This window comes from Bidens hawaiensis, unplaced genomic scaffold (assembly GCF_021521415.1).
Source record: "Bidens hawaiensis isolate Kalapana, Puna unplaced genomic scaffold, B.hawaiensis_p1.1 tig00000097_1, whole genome shotgun sequence".
In the NCBI taxonomy this organism is placed as follows: Eukaryota; Viridiplantae; Streptophyta; class Magnoliopsida; order Asterales; family Asteraceae; genus Bidens; species Bidens hawaiensis.
This window is the reverse complement of record NW_027491017.1, coordinates 4777445-4787275: the sequence shown is the minus strand read 5'-3', so window position 1 is coordinate 4787275 and position 9831 is coordinate 4777445.

Here is a 9831-nt window from a genome sequence, read left to right as displayed (position 1 = left end):
CCTCTTCGTGAGTGGTTGGGGCTTCCGAAAGTTCACGTTTTCAGTGGTGAGGATTTCTCCAAGAGTTTTCGAAAGAGGAGTCCACCTGTGAGGACCTCGACTCGAGGGTCCTGTTTTGTTCTTATTGCCAATGAGGGATCTTGCATCAAGTGGTTTTGATGCTTCTGTATTTGGCTGAAGTCTTGAACAAATTGGCCCCTTTGCTTGTTTATTAGGTCGTGGAGTTTGAAACTCAACTTTGAATTTTTGTTTTGAACTGTTGTTCCCCAATATTTTTTCAGTATTAGCAAATAACTTTGCTTCGGTCATAAGATCATCCAACTCCTTTGGCATTCCATCACGACCAGTGAGTGTACGAATCAATTCATCACACTTGAAGTTCTTGTGGAAGGCACCGCGAAGCATGTCCTTACTTATTCCACCAATGTTCAGACTTTCGTCATTAAACCTGGTAATAAAATCTTCAATGGATTCATTATTCCGGCGAACAACATCCAGAATTTCTAATTAGTCACGCGTGTGCTTCTTCTGTTGGCTGAACTGTTATAAGAATTTCTTCACCAGATCATCCCAACTAGAAATTTAACCATCAGGAAGTTTTTCGAACCAATCCCTCGCTGCCCCTGTTAATGTCAATGCGAACATATGACACCAATAGGGGAGCGTCCATCCGCTCACACCACCCACTGCCACGAAGTTCTGCAGATGATCGCTAGGATCAGTCATGCCATTGTATCTACCCACCGTTGTAGGTATCTTGGCATTGACAGGAAATGGTGTTGTCGCAATGCTAGCTATAAATTTTGACTTCTCGGCAAAGGCTGCCGGACGGTATGGTTTGGTGAAATCTTCCTCAGCGTCGCTGTGATACTCAGTATGGTGGACGACATCACGCGGACGACTACTTCTTGCTCTTGAACTCATCCTGCTATTGCCCGTATAGAAGCTATCTTCCAGATGATAAGTTGAGTCATAACTGTCATATTCGTCCAAATAGGAAGGCATCCGCATGTCTATGCGAGGACGAGGACATAGCCTTCGTGGCTCAATAAATTCTTGATCAGTTTGTTGGCTATAACGAATTTGACTTCCTCTCACCGTTGGAGGAGGAGAAAGAGATATCTGAGGAGACTCTTCATAAGTCAAAGTACGGGCATGATAACGTTCATTACGTACCCTGCGTTCGTATTCCGCCGCCAAACTTTCTTGTTGCACGCGGAACCATTCATCCGGAGACAACATTCCTCTAGATCTGGATTCATGACGATGAGATCTCGCTAGTTCAGAGTCTCCATAATCAACTTCCAGATCCATAATTGATCTAGTACGATGAGTCTCTCTCGTAATTCGTCCTTGATCTGCAAAATTGGAACCCCCGGAGCCGTAACACGTCCCAAATTGGTGGGAGTTGGTCCGACTGGCGTAACAACACGCTCAAGGGTACGACCTTCCGATGTTACACCGGTGGCACGTGAACCCGAAGCTAAGCCACGTGCAAAAATACTGGAAGCAAAACCTTCGGGTGCTTTAGTATTATCGACACATGGTGTTTGTACAGGAGTTCCCGTCGGCCCTTCAGGAAGTTTACTCATACTTTAAACGAACCGAAAAACCAACAAAGAAAAAATTGTGCAGTTCTAACACCAACACGGATGGCGCCAATGAAGAAACACGGATTTGATCCCCTGTTATGGGTCCTGAATCCAATGAGTCAGGTACTCCTTCTTTCATTGGTGGGCAATTCACGTACTCCTCAAGTAACAATCGAGGACGTTCTTCTAGAGTGTAGTTAGTTATTGTACTCCTTCTTTCATTGATGGGCAATTCACGTACTCCTCAAGTAACAATCGAGGACGTTCTTCTAGAGTGTAGTTAGTTATTGACAGTTGTTTAATTGGCATTGCCCTCCGGTCATATTGGCGGACCAATGTCTTGTCCTGCGGATGACTTCTGAGGGTGCCAGGATGCTTCCGCACGTGATATGAGGACGTTCTTCCTCTTCCGTGATATGCGGGTGATCCATATGTCCCGCGGGCGATATGTGAGAGACTCCTTATGACCCGCGGGTGGTACTTAAGGGTATTTGGGTATTTTTGGTACCCTACCTCTATTGTTTTGTAGCTAAGTTTGACGTTCACTTGGATATCCTCATATGGTAGCAACTGATTCGGATCTTTTAAACTTCCCAAATTTAACAAGTAAACCGTGTCTTTAATTAATCTTCTTAAAGTTATCATGTAACTTTAGCTCATAAGTTACCGCACTATTTAACTCTTGCCATTATTTCCAAAAATGTCTTTATATATCTTCGCTTTCCATATTTCCTTGTTAACATGAGACTTTCAAATCCGTGTGATCTCTAATATGAAACTCCAATGTCTGTCTTCTCTTCTTCAAGTAGTTTATTGTTTGTTGATACAATATTCAATCAATTTTTTCTGAACTATATTGGATGGTATTTGGAGCTGATAATTATGTTAACATGTTAATCCAATAAGAAATATCCACCTAAACTTCCCAATGGGCATGAAATTGATCTATTCGACTTATACTTATATGTCGAAGAGGCAGGTGGATATCAGAAGGCAACAAAGGATGGAAAATGGTTGGATAAAGTGTCAAAATTGGGTTTGCAACAAAGTTATGCTGCACATATAATGATGATCTATACGGGTTACTTGGAATTGATGGCTTGGAGATATAGTTTGGCAAAGAATGAAGAAGGAGAAACAAGTACAAATGTGAAAGAAGGAAATAATGTTGTGATGCTAGAAGAAATTACTAATGAAGATGGTAAAGCTAGTGAAGATGCCAATGAAGAAACCAAGGTACAAGATAATCAAATGAAAGATGCGGTTAAAGATGCATTTATGCTAGATGATGATAAAGATGAAGAATGCAAGCTGGATGCATTGTAGGACCTTGAAGATATGGATGATTTCTTCCTTGTTGAGGAAGAACGTGCTGCAGAATATTGAAGGATCAGGCATTACATTGAATGGATTAAGGGGGTGAATGTTAACACGTTAATCCATTCCAAGATTCGGCCCATATTCTGTTTATTTTATTTAGTGTTTAAATCATGTTTAGTTAAGTTAGTTTGGGCTACAAGACATTAGTATTAAAGCCAATCTTATGTAATTTATTTATTTTGTATATAACTTTGGTTTATTAGGGTAAAAATAGAGGAACGATCATATTCATTGGTTTCTTCATAACCGTCGTTGACTGGTCCTTGGTGGCTCTCTTCCTCTATATAAACCAAGTCCAATATCTGTTGTAAACAATCAGTTAATCAATATATATATTGTTATTATTTATTCTCCTTCAATCTCACTCATATATTATTGTTATTACTGCTTTGTTATTATTATTGTTGCTGTGAAAAACACTAGAATGAAACCAATATCAAAATTCAAACATAGAAGATCGAACCCTGGGATGTCATATCTAACAAATTACTCACCTCTGTCGACTATCAAGCTGTTCTACACTGTCTGCCATGCATACTAAGCTTTGAACATCGGCAGTATGGTAGTTCTTATACATGTCAAAACAAATGGTGATCCTAGTTTACTTCAACATCTATTACGCATTGTCGCATTCCCTAGATATGTCCTCCAATTTTGTATCGTCTTCAAATTTAATCCATTTGTTTGAGGATGATAATCCGGGCTTAGATTCATTCATGTCCTCATTTCTTTTTGAGAGTTTTATCCAAAACCATGTAGTAGACATGCTATATCTCAATCAAACACTGTGCCAAAGTTGAGAGTTCACTTTCTTAAATCATGGATTTTGGTTTATGCACTGGGCTGGCGAAGGAATGGCCACACTTGCAGCTTTAAAATTTTAAATATATTTGGGCATGCGTTATAAGTTTGGCGTTTATCGACAAGGCTGTTAATGTCTCCCTGCTACCATAAATGTCATTAATTATTACTAACTAATACATATGTAATATACGTTATAATATACCATAATAACAATAAAACAACGGCTTAAGCTAAGTTTAATTTCATTCTCTGTGTATATTATATTTATATAAAAACTGTAAATTTGATCTCTCAGTTAGAGGATGATTCATCTATGCAACTGTTGTGAAACATAAACCAGTTTTGAACAGCAAACCACCTAAGTGTTTGGACATGCGTTAGGGTCAAAATGTTGAGAAATAAAACAAAAATATCGCACATTTCTCGCATTTCACCACAGTGCATAATTTTCCTAGCTATTTTATTTCACTCATATTTTTGCAAATACCACAGTGCTACATTTTCATAGCAATTTTCACCATTCTTTTAAAAATAAAAGCAAACCCAAAAGTATTCTACTATTTTACTGATCAGCACAGTCACCCCACTTTTCAAACAAACCATGTTATCGGTTTCATTTTCTCAATCGGTGATTAATATTAATATAGGCAAAAGAATAATATCAATTATCTGGTAATTATTTGAAGAAAAGAGTTTTAAGCATGTTTTAGAATTAAGGACATGCACATAGTTTAATAAAAAGTTATGGAGGAAGTTATCCCTCCCTAAACCTCATTAAAACCCAAAGCCATAATCACCTTACATATTATTCAGGGGTTCACTCCGATTTTTCATATAGACGTTGCACTAAAATTTTAAAATTCAGGGGTTCTTGTATACCTCTAACTTTGAACCTAGATCCGCCCATGCATCGTTCATATCAGTTGAAGCTCAAATCTCCAGTTTGTTTCTACTTCTTTATTGGATCCAATTTTGTGCAGTGATGTTCGACCAAATTTTACTCTCGATTGTTCTATAACTGAATTGCTTGAGCCAAGTCTAAAAGGAGATTTTAAATTTAGTCCAGTTAAGTTAAGTTAATTTATTAAGTTAAAGTAATTTAAGTGAAGTAGTTTAATTAATAAAAATCAATTTAGAAAATATTATTCTTAGGAAGGTTTTGTCTAGGGTTTAGTTGTCATAGGCGTTCTCGTGTGTCATCGTGTTCGATACTCGGACTTCTTAGGTCTATACTACTTGTGACCACAACACTTTCCGATTGTGTGTGGAGTTATTAAGAATGTTCGTTTTAAACTTAAAGCTTAGTTGTGAGTTCCATAGAAATAGCACTCGTTAGAAACACATCAAGTTTTTGGCCCTGTTGCCGGGGACACTGTTTGAGGCAAATAGTTTAGCTAATTTTAGTTTCTTTTGTTTATCTTAATAGTTGTATGCGAAGTACTCGATCTCTATAACCGTCTGAATCTGAGGGATTTTCTGAACCTAAGAGAGAGTTTCGTGAGATACACCGTGCCCGTCCGGTCGATGCTGGAGCGAGATCCAGCATTGCCCCACCAGCCATCGCGGGTAACACGAATTGGCAGATTCCATCGAACATTCTGAACACCATCTCTCATTCTGCTCAATTTCACGGGTTGCTCCACGAAAACCCGCATTCTCATCTCACTCGCATTACACGTATTTGCGACACTTTTCATCTTGCCGGCGTATCCGAAGACGCCATCAAACTCCGCGTTTTTCCTTTATCACTCGTTGATCATGCGAGTTTGTGGCTTGAGTCTCTCCCACAGGGATCCATAGCTACTTGGGCCGCCATGCAGACCCAGTTTCTTGAGAAATACGATCCTCCGACTAAGGCCGCTCGTTTCCGTAACCAGATTCATTCTTTCCGGATAGAGGACACTGAGAGCTTCTACGATGCGTGGGAGAGATTCAAAAATCTACTAGCTTTATTTCCGAACCACGGCCTGCAAGACTGGGCAGTTGTTGAGAAGTTCTATAACGGAGTGACGTACGCGACGCAGAGTATGCTTGACACAGCGGCTGGAGGAAATTTGTTGACGACAAAGGATACAGATGAGTGCATTGCTTTGTTTAACGGGTTAGCATGCACTTTTGAGTTTACTCCATGTAGCCTTTTGAGTTTACTCCATGTAGCCTTTTCCACTTATTAATTTAGAATCTGCACATGCGACCTGCATCAATCAATCATTATATTAAAAATAGATGAACTTTTAAAATGTGGAGAATTGCAGCTACTCAACCCTTTTTTTTCTTTATTAAACGTATATATTTTTATATAAAAAACTACTACAAAGCAAATAGGTAAATATTTAATTTGTTGAAAGTTTCAATCGTTGGTCTCAAGAGTAATAAAAAAATACAACATTTAGTTGGTTGTCACTTGAAACTGATAGAATTCAAATATGAACCAATTTGTAGTACTATTAAATAGACTTAGCGCAATATACGATTAAAAATGTAGGAAATGTTCATATAAAATATGTATAATTTAACCCCTATCAAAGACTAAGATAGAAATTTTCAAGAGGTGATAAGTAAAGATACGAGAGTATAGTGAGAGAGTAGGCAAGAAGAGTGTTCTAGTCCACTTGCAGCAAATACTTACAAAGTTACAATATGTTATATAGATAAAGTTTAGAGTGGATTACGGCCATCAAGGTGCACACACATCTAGGACCAGGCCCAAATGTTAAGCTAATTATAAGGTTATATGTGATCATATGGTAATCAATGGTCGTAATGAACAGAAATAAAGAAACGATATTTTGCTAACACCCAAACTCTATTGATCAAAAAATCTGACTCAAAAACTTGATACAAATTGTCTCATACCCTAAACATGGTATTTATAGCTAACCTAACATGTTATACTATAACCGGGATTCAAATTAATCAATTCCATAATAATCATCTTCCTAACATGTATCAAATAGGAAACTTAATAATCATCCATAAATGGATTAATATTATTTATTCATTAACTTACACACCAAGTTAATATCCTAGTTGTCCCACGCACTAAGCCACGGACTGACTCGGGAATTCCCATCAATCACCCCCTGAATTTCTGAATCGTACAAGGAAGATCTTCCAACTTTTGAAAAGCTTTCATATCCTTGAATTTAATTCACATAAGAGTAACCAAAATCCGTATCTTCTTGATTCGTGCTTCCGGGGTGAACACTTCATCATAGTCAATACCAGGTTGTTGCACGTATCCTTTCACCACAAGCCTCGCCTTGTGTTTGTTTATCAACTCGTAGAGATTCTGATTGGTTTAACTTCTTTTGGTAACCCTGTTAAACTCAGCGTCTTGTTTTCGAATGAATCGATCTAGGCTCGCATCGCTTTCATCCACTCGAGTTTCTATTTTGCTTCATCAAAACTACTCATGTCATCATTCAATAGCACTAGAAGTTCTTCGAGTTCTACATTGGAATTTACCTTACTGCAGTTTGCGACGGGGTTTGTGCTGTTAGCGACAGTTTTTCGCTGTTACTGCTGTTTGCGACAACACCATTGCTGTTTATAATGTGGCTGTCGCTATTGTTGTTGGTAGCAACAGTTTCATCGTCGCTATTACCGCAGTTTGTTTTAGACCCGTCGCTATTTCTGATTTTAGTACCAAATCCATTGCTATTGCTGCTATTAGTTAGGGTTGGTTTCGGTTTCACTAGTCTACACCCGGAATCTATTGGCCCGCAAACACCAGAGATCATACCAGGTAACTTTGTTCTCAAACAGGTTGGGTTCCCAAAGTTTAGTCATATTTTATAAAGCATGTTGGTGTTCCTCGTGACCTTCATTAATAACTTCCCACTACTATCGTGCACCTTCAAGTAGTTGCTCTTCATCCGCATATCATAACCCGACTCTGTTGCTTGACCCTAGCTAATCACATTACACTGCATACCCGGAATCGTCATCATTTTTTGCTCTCCACTTTTACCTTTAAAAATAAACGAACCCTTTCGTTCGATCGGTACACACAAATTATCTCCAAACCTTACTCGTCCGACTATTAGTTCGTTTAATTCCGCAAAATATTTACGGTTTCCCGCCATATGGTTACTTGCCCCATTATCTAAGTGCCACATGTCAGTTTCGCCCGAATCGGTATTATATTTTGTCGGAATTACTACGGTTTCCTGACACCTTCCATCATAAAAAACGAAGTCTAAACCCCTTGTTTCAGCTTCCTCTTTTCGGTTCAGATTTGCTTCATCTTTCCAAAATCGGTCGGGGAATCTTGAGACTACGTGTTCGTATTCATCGCACCTGTAGCATTTAATGCATGATAAATCTCGTTCCATACCATTTCCTTTCTTGTCATCACGTTTCTTGTTATCATCTCGACCGCGTCCTCGCCCTCTTGCAGCATAGGATCCTCGACCTCGACCCTGCTAAACGGTTCAGATGTAGTGAACATTAACCGACTTTGACTGCTCTCGGTTTGAATGTCTTCTTTTATCCTCTCTTCATAGGCTTTTAATCGACCCACCACATCATCAAACCTAACAGTCTTTAAATCTAAAACTTGCTCGAGTGATGCTACTATATGAATTAAACGTCTCGAAAGACTCGTATGGAACTTGTTTAACATTTTTCTTTCGAAAATATCTCTCCAAGCGCGGCGGCTTTGATGAGTAGCTCGATAACGTGGCTACATACTCATCAATTGTCCCTGTTCTTTCAACTCCAACCTGTCGAACTCTGACGTTAGGGTTTGGGGCTTCGCCTCTTTCACCCGCTCAACACCAGGATGTTGGATCTTTAACGCTTCACACATCTCTTTCGCCATACGCAGATTACCAACTTGTAAATTATGTGATTCGAGGATTGATTTAAAAATCAAGGCGATTGCAATATTATTTAGTTTTTCATCGCCGTAACCCGAATCGATCGTGTCACACACGCCATGCACATTCATCAGTACGTGCATATGCATAGACCAGACCGTGTAATTCGTTGTTGTTAGTTTTAGACATTGAAACAAGTTAGGTCCGTATTCGTTTATTTAGCCGATTGATCACCTATTTGTTTTTCGTTAAACTCTAATAGCGAAAACAAGCCAATCAAGCTTTGCCGAACCAAGAGAACATAAAGAATAACCACCTTGCTAATTTTTTTGTCTTTTGACTTCAAGAACCAAAAGAGAATAAAATCAAACTTCTATTTTTTCTTCATTTTGGATTCTTTGAAGTGTTACAATACAACTCCTCATGAAAAAATCCAACCAACCTGCTGTCTTTATGTTGTTGTACCAAAAAGAAAACTCCATTCAACAAGACACGATCAGAACCCAACTTTGTTGAGCCAATATAAAACTCAATGAGAATTTTGAAACCCATCTTTTTTTCTTTTTCTCAATTGATTCCAAAACAATTTCGACCCTTGACCCGGTCTACTTTCTTTCCTCTGAACAAGACTTTGACCGAACAACTCCAAGAGCTTAACCGCTCTGATACAAATTCTGGTAATCAAAGGTGCGTAATGAATGGGAACAAAGAAACAATATTTGGCTAACACCCAAACTTTATTAATTAAGAAATCTAACTCAAAAACTTGATACAAATTGTCCCATACCCTAAGCACGATATTTATAGCTAACCTAACACGTTATACTATAACCGGAATTCTAATTAATCAATTCCGTAATAATCATCTTCCTAACATTTATCAAATAGGAAACTAGATAATCATCCATAAATTGATTAATATTATTTATTCTTAACTTGCACGACTAGTTAATATCCTAGCCGTCCCACGCACCAAGCCACGGACTGACTCGGGAATTCCCAACAATAAATAATTTAAGTTGGGATTTAGAGATATATTGAAATTGATGCCTCATGAGATAAATGGCATTTATATTTCTAAAAAATTGCTATAAATATAAAAATCTCAATTTTCGAAAGAGAGATTATAATTATATATTAATCTAATTAACTTATATCTTCTAATTATAATAAAAATAATTGATTAACTAATATATTTTTTGTCATAAACAAAGATACACGACTTATTCTAA